This window comes from Bos indicus, chromosome X (assembly GCF_029378745.1).
Source record: "Bos indicus isolate NIAB-ARS_2022 breed Sahiwal x Tharparkar chromosome X, NIAB-ARS_B.indTharparkar_mat_pri_1.0, whole genome shotgun sequence".
NCBI lineage: Eukaryota > Metazoa > Chordata > Mammalia > Artiodactyla > Bovidae > Bos > Bos indicus.
In genome coordinates this window covers 125,232,504-125,245,211 of record NC_091789.1, presented here as the reverse complement: position 1 = coordinate 125,245,211, position 12,708 = coordinate 125,232,504, and the positions used below count along the sequence as shown (strand labels likewise).

The window sequence follows — 12,708 nt, the reverse complement described above, 5'->3', positions numbered from 1 at the left end:
GCAGCAAATATTATACCTCCTAGCAAAACATTGAAAACCTCTCCCTGAGATGAGGAATGAGAACAGGATGCCTACTTAGCACAAGTTCTATTGAACATTTTAGGGAGGTCTTAGCCAGGGCACTAGTGCAAGAAAAGAGAAAAAATAAGGCATAAATATTGAAAAGGATGAAATTATTTTGGCTTTTTAGCAAACTGCATCTTTATGTTTCCAAACAAATTACCACAAAATTATCTTCTGTAATGTACTTTAACTTGTAGGTTGCTTTGTTAAAAGCAATATCTAGGTAATATACACAAATAATAACTGAATTTATCAAGATTGATGGAAACCAGATGGTCAAACAGAAACCCATATTTCTGAGAAAGCAATTCTTAGTGAATTCTCTATACACATTTTAAGAAATGGCATGAAACTCTACAGAACAAGGTTACATTTTTAAAGGTGTTTTAAACATAATTATCAGATAACTGAACTTGAGAGTTTTTATACCTCAATTGTTATTGTCATTTTTCTGATATCATAGTTATAGATGCTCCAGAATATAAAATAAGATTGATGATATACTGAGAGGGTAACATGCAGGAAGGCCAGGGGTCTCCAAACAGAGGAAATAGGTTGCAAGTGTCAGACATTTTTCTCTCTCTTAAGCTGCAGGAGCAAACAAACTAGCGATACTTTTTTCTTCTCTATAAAAATTTAAAAAGAGGTTTCTCTTAAAATACTGTGTTGCCATAATGACACCTGGTTTCACCTGAATTTAACTATTCTCAAACCTTGAGTTAACCAATGCATTTTTCTTATGGAAATGTTTATCTTAAGCTATGTTAATGTTCTATGCATTTACCCCAGACTCTGTCTTCAAGTCGGTTCAGCCTAATGTCTCAGAACCTACTTGACAAACCATTATGTTATACTCAGACATTGTTCCCCTAATCTATGTAAACGAAACTATTTGTATGGTAATCTGCCTTTCTACAAGATTCAAGTCAATCGTTTTATGGCCCGGGATGAATCGTCTGGTGCCAAGATTACCCCAAAATACATCTTATGGATGAGGGGCCTGGTGCCATTCTGAGTTTTAAGACATTTCTTTCTTTCATTAACAGACTGCTAGTGACTATATAACATCCAGCTGAAGACTAGCAGGGGGGCACTCTTTCTGCCCCCTTCTGATGCCTATGTCAGAAACTTTCACTATCTCCTTTATACTTTAATAAAAGTTTATTACACAAAAGCTCTCAGCGATCAAGCCTCATCTCTGGCCCTGGATTGAAATCTTCTCCACCAGAGGCCACAAATCCTGGCGCCTTTTCTTGGGTCAGCAACAACCTTTCAATACTACATTTAATCCAAGAGAAAGATGAAAAGAGCACTCTTTGTGTCAAGTTTACTTAACAGCCTCTATTCACTGATCTCATTTACAAACTAGAGCTCAGCTTTTTTACGACAGAACTGCTGTTTTTTTAAAGTGGATCACAATTAACTCTTTCTACAAAACTTCTTTATGTTTTTCTTATTGTATCTCTTCTTTCAAACGGTTTTCTATTTTTGTCTTTAGCGTAACTTTTAATCTTTCCTGTTATATATTTAAAAGGAAAATATTTTAAACTAATCATATGCATTCATGCATTTCTTTGATTTCCTTTTACTAATTATAAATTTGGCATGTACTAAGTATAAAATTTCCCAAAAAGTACATGTATATCTCTTCACAGAAGTAACCATGACCAACAGTGAAATGTGTATATAAACAAATATATACTTGCAAATGTAATATACTTATACACATGTACACACATGTGAAATAAATTGCAATTTATTTTTTATTAGGAATATGACTTGGAGATGTCTTCTTCAAGTATACAAGAACTGTCTAGTTGTAAATCTATCTAATAGTCATGGTAAGAACACACTATAATTTACCTAAAATAGATCTTTTATCATTTTAAAGCATATTTTTATGTAAGTTTGTGAGTAGTTTTGTTGAGTATAATACTAGAAGGAAAATTACTGTTTGAAAAGAGTAGGAAATTTTTCAAATTTGCTTTAAAACACCATTTTAATTTTCAAAAATTTACCCAGTATCATTTTTTCTCCCTCAATAATTTTGTATCAAGATAAAAAGTGTCTTACTATCTGTTTAAAATGCAATAACTACTGAGTATACTCAAAATAGTAATTGGCCATTTATATTTGCTTTTACTGTGAGACACTGAATGTACAAACTGACAATGAGTAGACCATATACAAAAATAGACCTCTCACCCACAGCTCTGCAGCAAGCAGCCAGTGAAGCCAAACCACAGATTCTGCATCAACTGGTCCCAAACGGGGAGGACCTAATCAGTAATGGCCAGCTTCCTTAATTTCTGCCCCTACTCCTAACTTAGGATGAACCAGAGGAAGCCAAGTATTGTTCCTTAAGCAAACATATATGATGTTCCACTTCTACTTATCTGGACTCTACTTTCCCCAGACTAACAACCTCTAGTTAGGGCACATGTGAAGTCTTCCCTTTTCTCCACCATAAAGCTTTCCCACACACCTATCTGCCTTCATGTCTCTGCCAAATACAAATTACATTGTCTGATTTCCTGCCTTATAGAAAGTTCTGAATAAGTAGTGTGTTCTTGTTCTCATATTGATGGTCTTCATTTATTTCCAGAATTGCTTGATTATTTTACTATTCCATTTGTTAAAGAAATAGTCTAACATTTCATAAATATTTTTAAAATCAAAATTATTATATATTAATAATATGTATATATACTTGTTGCTTTCATATATAGAGAGCTTGTTATGATTTATTCCAATATGTACTATATTTATATAAATAATTTCAGATATAGACTGCCTGCCAAATTGAATGCTGTTACATAGCATATAATTACTGTAAATATTTTGTTTTATGTTGTATGAAACACTTTATTATTGTTTATCAAGAGTTTTATTTGTTCTCAACAATTTCTCACGCATGTTAACATTAGCATCAAATTAACTTCACATGAGAATGTATGTAACATTTTAATCTATATCAATATGTGTAGACATTTATATATATAGACATAAAGTAAATAATGAATATTTTGATTTTTGTAAAATATTTCTTCACATGAGTTTTTTTTTTTAGCTTTTTTGTGACTATTGTTAATCCAATAATCTATCTATTTACACAAATGGAAAAATTTGGATTGATAAAATGGCAATTAAAATGTTTAAATATTTTATCACTAAACTATATATGGGACATCTATGTGAAATATCTAGATATTAGTGAAGTTTATAAGTATATACCAGAAAAAAAACTTCTGAAAAATAAAGCACCAATAATGATTAAAATGATGACTGCACTCTCAAAAGAATCCTAAGAGAAATGGCAATAATGGAGCAACATCTTTCCAATGCTGAAAGAAAAACTATCAACCCCAAATTCTTTATCTATCAAAGTTATCTTTCCAAACAGAGTGAAGTGAGATGCAGACACATAAAAAAAGTTTAAGACAATTTGTTTCTGTCCAAAAATAATATATACCCTATAGGAAGTTCTTTAAGCTCAACTGGAAAAATATCTAATAGAAGCTACAAAAAGGAGAGACGAGCACTGAATAGGGAAGGTATGTGGCTAAACATAAAATAATACTTTTTTCCCATTATTTCTGTTTAAAAAGGTGATTCGCTAAGGTAAAAATGAAGTAGCACTTTGGATGTAAAATACATAATTTGCAAAATTAATCTGTCAACAAGCTTTGTGCATTTACTGAATATACAATATATTTAAGAAAATTAAAGGGTTAAAATAAATTATATATAATCAATTTAAGTTTTAAAATAAGAACATTTAAATAATATATTTGACAAAAGAGCAAAATGGGAGAATAAATGGATTGATCCTGTTGTGAGGCTACACATACAGAAACGGGTACTATCTTAACTCTAAGTAGACCAAGATAATTTAAGATCCACATGCCAATCCTTTGAGTAACCAGTATATATAATACTAGTAAGTGCATATGTGAGTGTGTACTCAGTTGCTTTAGTTGTGCCCTACTTTTTTGGGACCCTATCGACTATAGCCTACCAGGCTTCTCTGTCCATGGGATTCTCCAGGCAAGAATACTGGAGTGGGTTGCCAGGCCCTTCTCCAGGGGATCTTCACCACCCAGTGATCGAACCCACATCTCTTGCATCTCCTGCATTGGGAGGCAGGTTCTTTACCACCAGTGCCACCTGGAAAGCCCACAGGTAAGTATTCTGGCTATTATTGCAGCATAAAAGATTGCTATAAAATTTATCTTTTATAATATACTCTGTATGTACTTGTCTGTTTTCCTTTAGGCTGCATTTCAATAATGTACCTGCACATGGATACCTAGCACATATAGGAAACAAGAAACATTCTGACAAAGGATGGGAAAACTGAATCTAGGAGGAAAAATAATTAAAACTGAAACATAATTCAAAAAATAGCATGTGCAGGGCTGTCTTCTTCCAGTAATGGTAGACTAGCCATTTCTGCCCAACCATCCCACTAAGAAAAACCAGGAAAGCTGGTAGATATTAAACATTTTGTTCAAAGGTATCACAAATCCAAAGGAAGCAAGCATTTGAAGAAATTGGATCTCAGAAGAGAAACCCAGACAATGAGACACAAATTTGGTACCCCTCTTCCCCACAAGCCTTTTGCTAATCCAAAGGAGGTGACTAACAACACAGGATGCTAATAAAAAAGTTGCAGCTGCTAACCTAAGCAGCTGATCTGGGCTTCCAGTCCTCTCACCAAGCCAGGGAACACAGACTGGGTTCAAGGCCCACCCTTGCAGAGAGGATCTGGAAAACAACCCAGGGGTGAATTTAACATCCTTAAGGGTCTATGTTCTAAATGTCAATATAAACCTGAAATAGAAAATTATTCATAAAACCTGAGACCCAACTTCAAAAAACTCAACCACTGATTGTAATGAGATGAACTGTTCCTACCCTAGCTGCCTCCCTGAAACAAAAGGAAATACCCCCTGAAGGAAGATAAAAACATCCAGTTATCTCCATATCTCCAACTATCTTATAGTATTTCATAGATAAATTTCTGAAAGCAATAAACTATAACTGTACATTCAAATGGAGAAGGCAATGGCACCCCACTCCAGTACTCTTGCCTGGAAAATCCCATGGACGGAGGAGCCTGGTGGGCTGCAGTCCACGGGGTCGCTAAGAGTCGAACACGACTGAGCGACTTCAGTTTCACTTTTCACTTTCATGCACTGGAGAAGGAAATAGCAACCCACTCCAGTATTCTTGCCTAGAGAATCCCAGGGATGGGGAAGCCTGGTGGGCTGCCGTCTATGGGGTCGCACAGAGTCGGACACGACTGAAGTGACTTAGCAGCAGCAGTAGCAGTAGCAGTACATTCAAAGGGCTTCCCTAGCACTGGCTCAGACAGTAAAGAATTCACCTGCAATGGCAGGAGACCCAGGTTCCATCCCTGGGTCAGGAAGATCCCCTGGAGAAGGGAATGAAAGGATTAGTATCAGGTCTGCAATCCACTTTTTCCCCCTCACGAGGGACTCCTGGGACAGAAAGAACAAGGACTTAGTTACATCCATGCAATTTAGAGTGACAGTGACAAAGCACTGCCCACCTATCAGAAATGCTACCATTAACAATACTAACCAGAATAAGTGCTGGCAAGTATATAGAATAACTGGGTCCCTAATATGCTCTCCAGGCAAGAATACTGGAGTGGGTAGTCATTCCTTTCTCCAGGAGATCTTTCTGACCCAGGGATTGAACCCGGGTCTCCTGCATTTCCGGCAGATTCTTTATCGTCTGAGCCACCAGGGAAGCCCGGATACACTGCTGGTAGTGTGTAAAATAATACAATCAAATTACAAAGCATTTTAGTATTTTCTACAGTATCTTAAAGAAGCACATATCATGTAACCCAACAATTCCATTCCTTGATGTTTATACAAGAAAAAAATCAAAGTGTATATGCACACAAAGAATTGTATGAAAAAGTTCATAGAGTGAAAGAGAACAGAGCTTGACTGGAGGAAAAATTCAAAGGTGCATATGGAAACCTGGGAGGGGGGAGTAAATGTGTTTATCATCTTAATTGTGGTAAAAGTGTTAGTTGCTCAGTCATGTCCGACTCTTTGTGACCCCATGGACTGTAGCCCACCAAGCTCCTCTGTCCATGGGATTTCCCAGATAAGAATACTGGAGTGGCTAGCCATTCCCTTCTCCAGGGGGTCTTCCTGACCCAGGGATTGAACGCAGGTCTCCTGCACTGCAGGCAGATTCTTCACCATCTGAACCACCAGGGAAGCCCTAACTGTGGTGAGGATTTTACAAATATATAAATATCTCAAAAGTTACATTATTTCAAAGTTGTGTAGCTCATTTTAAGTCAATTACATCTGGTGGCTCAGCTGGTCAAGAATCTGCCTGTAATGTGAGAGACCTGGCTTTGATCCCTGGGTTGGGAAGATCCCCTGGAGAAGGGAACAACCACCCACTTCAGTATTCTGGCCTGGAGAATTCCATGGACTGTGTAGTCCATGAGGTCCCAAAGAGTTGGACATGACTGGGCAACTTTCACTTTCACTCACACCTAAGAAAGGCTGTTAAAAATGTGTGGGGTCCACCAAAATGTGTCTAAAGAAACATTTTAGCATTAAAAACCCTGAAATCTGGAGATCTGATAAGCCACCTCAAAAATGGAGAGGCAAAGAGCTGATTTAAACAAGCAAAAAAAGATAGTGGATTTAAAAGAATTAGAATTAGCTAATGAAATTCAGAAAAATACAAACATTGATAAACCCCAAAATTATTTTCGGGGGGGTTAAATGTTAAAAAATTATAATTCCTGGCAAGACTGATCACACACAAAGGAAGACATACATCATCAACACCAGGAATATAGAATGGATCATCACTGTAGATGCTTGAGACCCTTATATAATATTTGAAATTATATGATATGACAAAATTCCAGAAAAATACACTGCAACAAGAAATTTTCAAAATCCTATAGATTTTAATTGTATTCATAATAAAATTCCTTCCCACAAATGATTTCTACGGTCTGATGCCTGATTGTGTAAACTTTTCAATAAAATTCATAAATAAATAATACCAGTCTTGTTCAACCCATTACATGGAATAGAAATAATAAAAACACTAACCAAAATATTTAATGACATCCTTATAAACTTTACACTAAACTGACAAAGGCAGTATAGGAAAGGAAGATTGATATGCATCATGACAACATAAGAAAAAAATTCTTATGAATCCAAACACATTTCAATTGTTATTACCCATGAACAAACTGAGTTTAATCCAAACCTGAATTCTTAAGTGGCTTAATATTTTAACATCAATTCTCCTCAACAAAAGACAGATAACCCTGTCACTTTCACTACAAACACAGACAAACCATCAGGCAAATTTACCATCCAGTTATGAGTTTTAAGAAAGCCTCAGAAAACTATAGCAAATATCATAATTAGTAATACAACATTGAGAAACACAACCTGAGAGAAGAATGGAGGCAAGGATGCCTATTATTACTAGTTCTTTTCAACATTTTATGGAGGTCTAGGGGTGACAATGTATGCAAGAGTTAAAAATGCACAAATAATTGACAAGAATAGAAATGAACACAGCTTTATTCAGTTGGATATTTATGTTTCCAGAATATCTCAAAATAATCTACATGGAACAAATTAGAATTAATAACTGCATTTAGCAATATTGCTGGATTCCACACAGTTAAATCTAAACACATTTTTCTAAAGAACAGCAATTCTCACTAAACATTTCATACATATCATAAGAAATGGCATGAAAACCCTATACAACAAGATTATAGTTTTGTCTTTTTCTGTACACGGAGCAGATAAAAATTGAGAGGATTTTGACCCTGATTACCGCTGTCACTTTTCCTGATATCATGGCAAGAGAAGCTCCTGGATATTAAGTAAATTCTACATTACACCTGACATTTAATCCCAGTAGAACAGTGAAAAAAGCATTCTTTCTGACACTTTTATTTATCGCCCCCAGTACAATGATTTCAATGACTAATTAGAGGTCAGTTTCTTATAAATGGTTCACATAAAAATTAAATTTTTCTCCACATATATTTTCTATATTTTTTCATATTATTTCTTTTCCATCCACCTCTGCCATAATTCTGGTTTTAAGCATAACTTCTCACTGTATCATACTACTTAAAAAAATAGACAGTTAAAAAGAATCATCAGTAATATGCTGCCACGTAACTACTTTATTCTACTGATTAAAAGTAAGATGTGTGCTCAGTGTAAAATTTCCAAAAACACGGACATATATCCTTTGACAGAAGTAACCATGATTAGCAATGAAGAGTGTACCTGAACAAACATACATATAAATATACATCTATATAAGTAATATTTATTTACTTGTAAACACATGTGAAATAAACTTGCTTGCTTTTTATTAAAAATATGTCCTGGAGATATCTTCTGCAATTATATAAGATCTATTTGGGTATAAAATCTGCAATGCATTTATAGTATGAATACAATATAGTGTACTAAAAATAGCTGTTGTGCCTTTTTGTAGCCATATTTATATACATATCTTCGACAAATTCTGTCAGATAGTCATAGAAAGCCAATTATGGTGGAAAAGGGTAGGTAAATTTAAAGTATTGGTAAAAAATAGCAAATTAATTTCCAAAAACTCAGTACCATTTTATATGCCCTCCAAATTCTGGTTATGTACAGTCTGCAGATTTTTTATGCATTTTAGTAAGAAGAAAAATACATTGCCTTTTGCTATTTTTAATAAGATATTTTTGCTCTCGCTATATTTTGTCGCTATTGTCATTCCAATAAATTCTTCTTTTATTTACACAAATGGAAAATTTAGAATCAACAAAACAGCTATTTAAATTTTGAAATATTTCACTAGTAAACGTCTTTTAGATATTTATATGAAATATAAAGAATATTAGTGAAGTGTAGAAAAATCAAAACTTCTGAGAAAGATACGTTACCTCCCTAGAAATGACAGTGGTGGCCTTCTCAACAGAATCCATAGAAAACCGAGATAATGGAGCAGAATCTTTCTGATACCAAACAAAAAAAATAAAACGTCAGTAGAATTCTCTATCTGGCAAAATTATCTTTCCAAGGTAACAGTGAATTAAGACATTTCCATAGAAACATACCTGAGTCAATTTGCCGGCGGACAACCCGTAATTTATGCTATTACCGGAAGTTCTACAGAATATGAAAGGAAATATGGAAACGGAGAACCACAGTGACCTGTGATCTGTGCTTCAAAAGCACAGGGTGGCGGACCAACACGGCGCCCTCTGCTGGTGATAGCTGATAATGTCAGTTTCATTATCTAGCATCACAACTGTTGCATTGTATTGGTTACAAAGACTCACTAGGCTTGACCTAGAATGCTGGGAGGAGCCATGAAACGCATCTCTTGAAGGAAAGGAGGTCAAAGAATGTGTGGAGAGGTTTTCAAATGGCCATAGGGGTGTGTCCTTGGGCTTAGAGAGTGGGACATTCCGCTTGCGGCTTGAAGCAGGAACCTCTCAGCCGTTTGAGGAGAAGGAACGATTTAAAAATGGGTGACGCTGAGAAGGACAAGATTTCTGTTCAGAAGTGTGCCCCGTGCTATATTGTGGAAAAGGGAGGCAAGCACAAGACTGGGCCAAATCTCCATGGTCTGTTTGGGTAAAAGACAGGTCAAGCTGCTGGATTCTCTTACACGAATCCCAACAAGAACAAAGGCATCACCTGGGGAGAGGAGACACTGATGGATTACTTGAAGAATCACAAGAAGTGCATTCCCGAAACAAAAGTGATGTTCACTGGGATTAAGAAGAAGGGAGAAAGGGAAGACGATAACTTATCTCAAAAAAGCTAGTAATGAGTAATAGTGGTCCACTGCCTTATTTATTACAAAACAGAAATGTCTCATGACTTTTTATGTGTACCATATTTAAATTGATCTCATACCTAGAACTCAGATCGTGAATGACTGATGGAATATTTCTGTTGGACAGTCTTGATTTAAATAAGATTGGCTTGTGGCTTAATGAACATGGTCAACTTTTTGAATTTTGATAGTAATTCCAGTTCAACAAGGACTATCACTGTTTTCCTTTTCTAAAGAGATGATTGAACCTGAATCAGAAATGTCAGGCTTTTCAGGAAGATGATGAATGCCTTCTCAGACCCTACAGGAGATTGGTTTTATGCTCAGATTTCTATAACTGGTGTGTGTGTGTGTGTGTATATAAATATTTAAATATAAATATATATATATTTAAATACTGAGAAGGTCCCTTCACTGTCTTACAGACCAGCACGAGAGTCACCTGTTTCAAGTTGTGCTCATTAGCCTATCTATGCAAGGGCTAAAGACACACTGACAATGTCCACTGTATCTTTTTGGTCTTAACTATGCCTATTTAATTAAAATTCTTTATCTAAAATACTGCCTTTTACTTAATGAAAGGCATTTTAGTATGGTTTATGTATAGCATCAAATAAAGAATATCTGGCACCTCACATTTTATAGATGATCTTTAAGGTCAGATGCTTTTAAAATTCACTGTGACAAGATATGATAGCAAACTTTGCTTTTGCATTCTTCATGATGTCAGACTAAGTTATAATTCAGGATTGTCTTTTAAACAGGAATTTAGAAACACAACTGTAGAACTACTTATATGTGTGTGATTGGTAATGATGCTTTTGCCAGCTCATTAGAAAAGTTAAAGTAGAGGAGCTATATCATTAGCATAGATTTGTAAACTATCCTATCATAGGGCTTAAGAATTAAAAACAAAGTCAGAGATTAAAAAAATTTAAAAAATAAACTGCCACAAATAAAAAGTCAAAAGAGGAATTTAAATTGAATTAATAAAAAATATTCAATATTCAAAAGGAAGTACAAAAGAGGAACAGAAAAATAAAGAGATGGGGAAAATAGAAAATGAGTGGCAAGATCATCAACTTTAAAACAAACTGTATTGATAATATTAAATTTAAGCAGACCTAATCATTCCAATTAGAATGGAGAGTTTTTCAGACTAGAAAAAAAGACAAGTCCTATTTACTATATGCTACTTACATATGAATTAATTTGAATTCAAGAGATAGGTTGAAAGTAATAGTATAGAAAATAATATACTGTGTAAAATTAAGCATAAGAAAGCTTGACTGGGTACATTAATGTCAAAGTAGACTTCAAGAAACAGAGTATAACTAGAGACATATAGGAACATTTCATTATAATTAATGAATCCATTTATGAGGTGACAATATTCCTAATGTTTAAGTGCCTACATACAGAACTTCAGTACATGAAATAAGACCTGATTTTTTATCATTTTCAGTTTGCCACTAAAATTCTTAATTTTGTCTTCTATTTACTTGAACATAGGCATTTTTAATGAATATCTGAAAGGTCTTTTATCTGGTTAACTTGTTATTCTAGTTCCATTATCTGCTGTTTCAACTGGGTTTAGGTCACATGTTCTTTTCTCCTACTTATCCTGGCCATTTTTAATTCTATGCCAAAAACTATATATGAAAATTGTAGACACAATTCAAGTTAAATTTCATTCTGGCTTCGCTACTAGCAACACTATCATTTTCAGACCTATCTATTCCAAACAGAGATTCAAATGATTCAGAGATGAGCCTGGTAAGAGTTGGTCATTTCTGGCTTTGCTGTTGCTCCCAAACTATAGCCCTCAGCATCCCATTCAAACCCAGCAAAATTTACAACCTCTTACATTCCCTATGGCCTGGTGAGTTTACTGGAAGTTCTGCTCATTGTTCTACCTCTAGTAAGCTACCTGAATTTGTATATTCTTCAGAGAGAAAGACAATTACAAATACTCAACTGAATTCTAAGGATCTTCACTTTGTAAATTTTTCTGGCTGACCACTGCCTTTGTTTGTTCTTCAATCCCTCTTCAATTCCTTCCATTTTTCTCTGTCTCCATCTCTCCATCTATCTGTCTTTCAGTATTTCAAGTTGTATGGATAGTCTGATTAATAGTCTTCCTTGATCAGATGAGCATCTCCAATATATAAATGAGTACATACTACAGGTCTTAGTATGCCACTGACTTTTTTTTTTTTTTTTTTGCTCAATATTGTATTTGTGAGATTCATTCATATTGATGCATGCAATTTATAGTTCATTTATTATCAAATGATGGACACTAACTTTGTTTTAATTATATAGATAGATAAGTGATGGGCAAACTTACTTGGACAGAGATTGTCATTGTTTGATGAAATTTTTTCTGAAATCATTAATATCTATTTTAAGACTTAATATGTGATCAAGTATCATTAATTTATGCCAATAAAATAACATGTACATACCCATATTTTATATCTTCTCTAATATATCTCCTAATCTTCTTGACTGAATCCACATTAAGCAGTAACCCAACAATGTACCTCCAATAGATGGATCACACTTGGCACATGTTGGGGACTGTGGAAAAGTTCATGGATTCAGTCAAATTTTAAATTGGAAATCAAGCAGACAATGACAAAAAGGATTGAATTCTCAAGAAACATTTGCCCTGAAATACTTTATCTTCTTAATATTGTTTGGATTGATTGGCTACAAGAAGCAAAACTATCACAAACTAATACATATTTCAAA

General features: G+C 34.6%; 1 long non-coding RNA gene and 1 pseudogene across 1 annotated transcript in view; one reads left to right on the top strand and one right to left on the bottom strand.

Moving 5' to 3' along the window:
• The window catches only part of LOC139181009 (uncharacterized), a 146,272-nt gene extending 136,967 nt beyond the window's left edge, over positions 1 to 9,305 (bottom strand). Inside the window, exons 1-2 of the long non-coding RNA XR_011565166.1 lie at positions 9,224 to 9,305; positions 9,050 to 9,121 (exon numbers count right to left, since the gene is read on the bottom strand). This is a non-coding gene — a long non-coding RNA (uncharacterized lncRNA). The remainder of the gene's footprint in view (positions 1 to 9,049; positions 9,122 to 9,223) is intronic.
• Positions 9,306 to 9,636: 331 nt separating this feature from the next.
• LOC139181376 (cytochrome c pseudogene) lies at positions 9,637 to 9,949 on the top strand (annotated as a pseudogene).
• The last annotated feature ends 2,759 nt before the right edge of the window (positions 9,950 to 12,708 follow it).